Source organism: Ursus arctos, unplaced genomic scaffold (genome assembly GCF_023065955.2).
Source record: "Ursus arctos isolate Adak ecotype North America unplaced genomic scaffold, UrsArc2.0 scaffold_13, whole genome shotgun sequence".
Taxonomy (NCBI): Eukaryota; Metazoa; Chordata; class Mammalia; order Carnivora; family Ursidae; genus Ursus; species Ursus arctos.
The window spans coordinates 35,249,521-35,257,859 of NW_026622797.1; positions in this window are offsets into that span (position 1 = coordinate 35,249,521).

An 8,339-nucleotide genomic window follows, 5' to 3' on the forward strand; every position below is an offset into this window, starting at 1 on the left:
GGACATAGTACATGAGTGAGAAACACACTTTGTAGTTATTGGGCTTTCTGAGGTTACCCTTAAGTCAGATTCTGATTCTTCCCATCAGCATTGGACCTAGCATAAGTAAACCAAAATGAGCATGCAGAAGGGAATTAATAGGGAATTAAAGTAGACAGTTTGCATTAAGATGACAAAGAGGAAAGTAATGTATACTTTACAGGGTAAGATTCAACAGGTCAGTACAGATAATGGGCGAGATTGACTGAAAGAAGGAACATCCGAATCCCCTGGAATAAAATATATCTTCTGTTAATGAATTAATTGGTATTTAAAAAGTTAAGTACAAGAGTGGCTTCTTTTATTTTATGTACGTTGTTACAGAATGATTACCTTTAATATCAAGTTGAAATACATGTATTAAGTGTTGGGCGGTTAATTTAATCATTTATACTTGGCAAGTGTTTCATTCTGGTACCACAACTGCCTCCCTCCGAGGTGCACAGCATTGATGTGATCATGATACTCTCAGTCACCAAGTGCTAAGGGGCTTCAGGATCCTTTACATATAGGGCTCTGTGCTGTGACCATCAATCAATGGGAGCTGGAGTACAATAGGGAAACCTGTTTGCCACTTAAACTTGAGGTAGGAGAACATTTAAAGCATCTTTGAGAGAGGAAAGTGTCTACAATTTTTAAAGACCTTAGGGGAGGGAGTTTCCAATGTTCTTTGCAGGCTTTTAAAGATGCAGAACAAATTTTATTTCCCACTAATACAAGCTATGCCAGCATAAAGCTTCTGTACTGAATTGAAATTTCTTTCTTTTTTTTTTTTAAGATTTATTTATTTTTGAGAGACAGAGTTAGAGCTCCCGCCTGTGCTTGAGTGTGGGGGGAGGTGCAGAGGGAGAGAGGAAGAATCTAAAGCTGATTCCCGCTGAGCCTGGAGGCTGAGGTGGGGCTCATCCCATGACCCTGAGATTAGCTGAAATCAAGAGTCTGATGCTAGACCAACTGAGCCACCCAGGCACCCTCTGAATTGAAATTTCACAAGGAAACTAGAATCATTGCTTAGAGACTGGTAAAACTTCGATGATAATGGAAGTTTCAGTTTAATTTGGCTTGTAAAATTAATAGAATTCTAAAACTGTAAGAACTCTTAGAGATCATCTAGTATATATTATTTTGTTTTGTATATGAGGAAACTGAGACCCAAAAGCTTAAACGGCTTGCCCAAGGCCATACTTGCAGAGCTGAGGCTAAAGCCCGCTCCTTTTCATTAGTAGGATACTTTTGCCCACACCAAGATTCTGAATGCTGTTTCATCACTCATGCTATGCTATTTCAAAAATTCGTATCCTTTTGTTTCATATCAACGGAGTTTCAGAACAGCTCATTCATTCACTAGTTCATTCATTCACTTACTCACATTTATTCAGTATTCCTTTAGTACCGTCTTTGGGCATTGACCTGGATCATCATTACCATTTTCAAATGAAGAACTCTTTACAGAGTTTAAAATAATTATGAATTTATTCATATCCTTTGGTTAAACTCTTTAATTTTTGTTCTTTTAATAATTCTTCATTGATATTGATATACTTGCATTTTGTAAAGTCTAGGATCAGGTGAATTCTGAATGTAATAGAAGGAAGTTCTAATATTTTTGCATTTACTTTTGGAACTGAAGCCTATATTTATATTTATATTTATATTTATATTTATATTTATATTTATATTTATAATAGAGAACTCCAACATGAATTTGCTATACAACTGGCCCTGTTTTTATTTTTTCAGTCATACTTAAGGAAGAAAATTACAACCTGCTTGAATAAATAAGGCAATGTGTTTATTCCATGTATTAAGCTAACTTGTACTGCTGAAATTTATTCATTTATTTTCACATTACTTTATTGTATAAATATCACTTGGACTCTGCTTCCGCACTGCCAATTAGTGGAAGTGCTGAGTGTCTACTGTGTGGACAATAAGCGTAAATTTATTAAATGTTGTGAGAGTAACACCAAAGAAACGAAGGGCATAGGTCTCCAGGAGCTCATAATTTAGTCAAGAGGAAGATACAAAGAGATATATGAACAATGAAGATTTTATGTTATATACCTTTCTTATCCCCAGAAAAAGATTACTCTTTAGCCTACAGATAAATGAGCAGTTCAGTCAAGGTACCAGTCTTTGAAGACTTGAGTGAAAGCCAGACTTTGAAGCAAATCTGAGGGAGACTTAGGGAAAGGGTAGTTCAGGTGTTATTACTGTTCAAAGGAAAGACGTGGGCTCAAATTTCCCCCTCTTTTTTGAGACCAGTTGACTGGCCCACTCTGTGCATATGCCCCCTCACAATGTTCAAATCGTGATTCAGCAGCAGTTTCTGAGCTCACATTCCAGGCCCTACATCAGGCACTAGGGCCTATTGTCATATTCATTCACCTAATAGTTCCCCCATCTAGGCAGGTAGGCAGGTTACTCTCAATCTTCTCTTCCATGCTTTTCACTTCACTCACTACTGGAATCTAAAATAGAGAAATAGTGTGTGGGGCAGAGGGAGAGGGAAAGGGAAGGTAGGTGAGTAAGTGAGACTAGCTCCAGCTCCAGCTCTGGCTCAGGTCCCAAAGATAACAGTCCCGGCTACTCACCTGTGATCCACAGACTTCACCTCGTTAGAAATGCAGAATCTTAGGCCCACCCTAGACTTGTTAAATAACAATCTGAATCATTTTAACCATTTCCCAGGTGATTTGTATGCACATTAAAGCATGAGAAGCTGCTTCATGATACAATCATTTGCGAGGGCTTTTAAAAGTACTGATGAATGGGCTCTGTTTCAACACAATTAAATGGAAATCTTTGGTGATTGGGGCATCTGTACCATTTAAATACTTCCCAGTGGTTTTAGTGGGCCAACAGGGTAAAACACATTCCCTACTCTTTCCCAAATAGGCCTAAAGATAAGAATCACCTAGAGCCCTTATTAACAAAACAGAGTCCAGAGTCTAGGTCTAGGACCTACGGAATTAGAAATCAGAATTTTCAGTGTATTGAATAAGCAACCCAGGTGACATTTATTAACAAGGAAGCCTGGGAAACACTGGTAATCTTATGATGTTCCATTCCTTTTATCTGGTTGCCTTAAGGGAAATCGTTTTTGTCTCAGAGCCCGTCTATCCTTTTACCAGGTGACAAGAGGGAATGGACTCACAAAGCAGGGAGGTCAGCATGGAAAAGAGGGAAGGTGGGATGAGATTCCAAAATATCTGATAGGGTGGGAGCAGAGGCGGAGGTGGAACTCAAATGAGGCATCCTTTTATCTTTATCAAGAGCCATTGCTCCACCTAGATCAGTGAATGATTCTCAACACCTCCAAGTCTCTTTGTCTGGGAAAGATAACCACAGTTTCTACGGGAAAGAGGGAGAGCAAGTCAGAATGCTTAACTTGACTCTGAGTCTTAGCATTCATGGCGAAGGAAGGGGTAGGGACTCGTCAGTGCTGTGAAAAGTTATCCTTTGGATTCCTTTTACCCTTATTTAAACCCCAGATTGAGAAACACTGATTTCAAGAATGTGTAGTCTCTTTATTGATAAATGTGACGAAAAGGGAAAAAACCCATTTCTAATACTGGTGTGGATAACACTTGTATTCAGTATGTCTGCCATCTTGACGTAAAACACCACGTTGGTTTGATAGGTTTCTTCTTCATAAAATTGTTGGTTGTCATTCAAGGTCTTGCATTAATTTATAGAATTATTTATATTTTTATTTGTTATATTCTGTAATAGGAAAACACCCTGTATTTTAAGTATCTATATAGAGAAATGTGTGGAATGTTCTTCTAGGTGTTACAGATAAAAAATATTAGAGGATATGGGCCCTACCTCTGAAGGGCTTAAAATTTATTGGCGTGGGTAAGGGGGATTGGTGTCAGAACTAGTATGCTCAAAAAATAAACAGCAGAGGAGCAGAGCACAGATTGAAAGCCAAATGGGAGATTCAGATCGTATTTGCAAAAGTGGAGAGTGCCATTAGGCCTGCCTGTGGGTATTGTGCCTTGGACTCTCCCTCTAAAAGAAGCCCATTTTCTAGGAGACTATATTCTGTTTCATCACCTGTTCTCACTTATTACTGTAACAATTATTTAACTTCTCTGAATATTAATGAACTGAATGCAAATACTTCCTGGATTTCCCCTGGTGCTAAACTTAAAGGTACTTCAGAGACACATTGAGTTATCTTATCAAGTTTGAATATCTAGGGTAATTACAAGACCTTAAGATAATTAGCCTTTGTAATATGCTCACAAACTGGACATTTGGCAGATAACTATTGTCCTGCCTTCTCATTCTAGCAAGGGGTTGTGATTTCCCAACAAAGGCAGAGGAGTTGCAAAACAGCAGGACTTTGCTACAGTTAGTAATTAATGAGGTGCTAAAGTGCCAGAGCAGAGGCTCCCAGACAGTGTGTGACTCAAAAGGATAAGAAGCACCCAGAATTTCAAACAAGAGTGTCACTTAAATAAACAGAAAGTCAAGTGAGTCTAGTCTGTGGAATGGGAAATGGTCTATTGACATCAGGAGTCATCATACAACTGTGTAATACAATATAATAAGGATTAGTCACTACATTTTGCAACTTGTAAAAAACTGGAATTTTTTTCTCAGTCCTGCAGAAACTGAGCAATTATCTGCTTTGCAGTATTCAAGGAAGTCATAATGAACTCTTAATGCCCCATAGTGTCCAAATAAATAACCAATCTGTTACAGGTTCCCACCAGCATGACTTTTCTCTGCCTCTTTAATGTATATTAATCAATCAAGTTAATTATTAATATTAGTAGACAAGCCAAAGCACTTTACTAATCAACTAATAGCTGGGGACCCAAGGCCTGATGAGAGCTTTCTGTACTGGGAGGAACATTACTGAGAAAGAATGATGTAAGGGGTAATTTTGGACCATGAGCTCTGCCTAAAATGGAATGTATTTTCCAGCAGAGTGGAATTTCTGCATAAATTTGGATGAGTGTTAAGGTATTTTCAAATTAAGATTTTAAGATTTCTTCTCCCATGTTATATTCAAGTTTCTTTAAGTACACTATTTAAATTTTGTGGTGGTAGGTACTAAAATAGCACTGTTGTTGTGTCTACCAACATAGCTAGTAGCAGCTCACTAAACAGAGCTCACTAGTAAACATATATATCCATAACTATGTATCTATATATATTAAAAAATATATATATCTATATATATTAAAATATATGTAAATATATATATATACTTTATGTATGTTCCTTGCTAGAATGGGAAAGGACAAAAAAGATTGGAGGTAATTTGATTATCCTAGCATGGATGTTATTCCTGAGAGGATTTCATAAATACTTCTATTATTATTGACGTATCATATGTCAAATTGAGAAATTTTTATGTTGAGTAAATCTACCTTAAACCAAGAATGCAAAATGTGTGAAAGAAATCTCTTAAATCTATTCAAGGATTAAGATTTTAGGAGAATTAAGGAAGTTCTTGAGTTTTGTTTTTTTTTTTTTTTTTTGCAGTGCAGAACTAATACATTGATATCCTGCCATAAAAGAGGTTATGACATTTTCACATTTACAAATGAATATATGTTTTTTATATATATGAAACACTGAATCTCATTGAATTTGGTTAGTGAACTTTTATTGAAATTGTAGGAAGGAAAAAGGTTTCATAATAAGTTTATTTGATTTGATAGCATTTATTAAATTCTAGCTCATTAAAAAGAACACAACCTGCCCCATACTAAAGGTATTACTGTGAATCTGGAATTTTAATACTTTAAATCACAGAGCAAGTATTAATGATGTACTTTAGAGATCTCTGGTCCTAGTACCAGTAAGTGAATGAGTTAGAGACATATATCAGTAGTTTATTCAGGAGAAACATTTTAGCTCCACCCATTAAGAAAAAGTGAATCATTTCTGCTTTTTTTTTTTCCTAAAGAAAACTTACAGATTTTGTGGGAGAGGGGGGAGGATTGTATCAAGAACTTGCCATGTTTTAAAATGTGTATTGAAAAAGAATTCACTGGATCAAGTCTTTTCCTCCAACATACTCTAGAGGGAGTCAAATCTAAGAAAGTTATGTTTAATGCATTTCAACTGCTATTGGTTCTTTTTAGAAATTTTCTTGGTGACAACATTGTTTTGACCTTCTTAGTTAAGGTGTAGTCTAGGAGTTAGTTAGAACCTGGGAGCTAACAAAGCTGAGGTAGAGACTGACTCCTTATATGAACCAATTAGCATCTTATAGAGAAAATACCCTCTCCCTTGGTCATAGACTGCATGGGTCAGCCTGTGAACCAATGCATACTTTGGCAAGAATAAGAAGAGAGTGGGAGGTAGGGTGTGGAGCATAAGAACATTTACGGCCTAGGATAAATCCTTCCTCCTGGACCAGAATGATAAACTCCGTACTAGGAGTCTCAAGGCCGCCATTAATTAGCTGTATGAACTTGCAAATGCCATTTATCCTCTTTGAAATTCAGATTTTCAATTCCGCTAAAATAAAGGGTTGAGCTAGAAGGCATCAGATGTAAATGTAATGATATTATTCCAGCAGAAGGTAGTTTATGGTTCGTACAGGCATGCCTTGAAGATCTGAATATGAGCCAGTAGCTCCTAAAATCATGGAAGTCTACCATTTTCTTAATATGCTGAACATATACACTAAACATATACAACTAGACTACGTGCTCTTCCCCCAGATACTTCTTGGCCTTTTTCATGTTTGCTTCTTCTGTTGCATTATTTCTTTCATTTGGAATTCCTTCAGTTTTTATCTATAATTATAGAAATTCTACAAGTTCTTCAGGGCTCTACTTAGCTGGTGTGCACTCCACAAAAACACCTTGCTTCTCCCAACACTGTGAGTGTTTTCTGCTTCCTCTGACTATCCTTGCATTTTGCTTTAATATTTAATTTTTCTTGTGACAACTTCTGCTTTGCATCATAGCTGTTTTTCTGGACGTATCTTACCTCCTCAGCAAATCTTCAAGATCCTTAAATGTAGGGATCAAGTGATCTAAACTTTACACTTTTCATTTTAAGCAACATGGCTTGCTGATAGGAGATACTCAACAAAATTGTGCTGACAGAATGAATAAAAGAAAGCTATTGAAAAAGAACACCTAGTTTTTGAAACTGGATTTAAGGAGAAATGGAGTCTATTTTAGTTCCACTAATTACAGTTCCTCAGGCTTCGTACTTGAATGGTGAGATAGCTCCTGTGTTTATGAGGAACTTAGTTTTAGGACACTTGCTCTTTAGGGATTGAGGGAGGAAAAATGCCTTATATTTCTTTTTCTTTTGTACTTTACATATTTATAAGAAATCATACAGCTTCAGTTTTGGTCTGTGGCAACAATAAGCTGGTATTTACTCAAGCAGATTTTGAGTGAATGTTTTTAAGATTTGCATAACATTTTCATACAGTCAGTCTCCTGTAGGTGTAGCCCTTGGAGATGAGGAATAGCCAGCATTTTTCTCATCAGGTACCGATTTGTTTCCATATTTCAATAGGATCAAATCTCCAAATATAGCTGACATGGAATTAGAAATTCTTGTATTTAGTACAAGGTGTGTTGTAGGATTTTGTTTCAGGCTTTCTTAGTTATTTTTGTAACTATGATTTCTGTTATTATGCCTTTTTTTCTATCTTCCTACTTCCATTTCTACATTTTTTCCCTTCCTTGTAGCCCACAGCTACAACAAGGCATTTGTAGATGAGGAGCGCAATGCATACTTTATTTGCTTTGATTCTCATTGCTCCTTTTCCTTAATCAGGGTACCGAAAATTCAGGAAAAAGAGTGACATATGTGGAATATTTGTCTTTTCTTTTTTTTACTTACAGTTACCTACACTCTCAGTGGTTTTTTTTATCACCAACTTTTCATTCTATATTTAGCTTTTCTGTATTTCTTTTTCAAGTGGCTGGCATTCTATTCGTTTTGGGTGTTAGCTTACACTGTAGGATCTGCCTCCCCTTGGTAATTGCAAAGGCATAAATCCCTGATGATCAAATGTCAAGGGGAGGGGTTGAGATTTTTGAGCAGGAAGTCCTTGTGTATCATCATGTCCTTCATATTATCATGCCATGAGCATATATGGTTTTACCAGTGGGCGTGGGCAGAGTATTCTTCCTTCCCGCGATGTTGAATCTTTTCGACTTAGTTGTGGCTTCTTCACCTCTCAGCTTAGCTCAGGGCTGGTGGCAGAGCTCTTGCCAGGTTGCCTAATTTTTCTTTTCCCTACCCTTTCAAGCTTTTCTGGACTGCTGTGATGAATGGGGTAAGAAGGCTTTATCGTTATC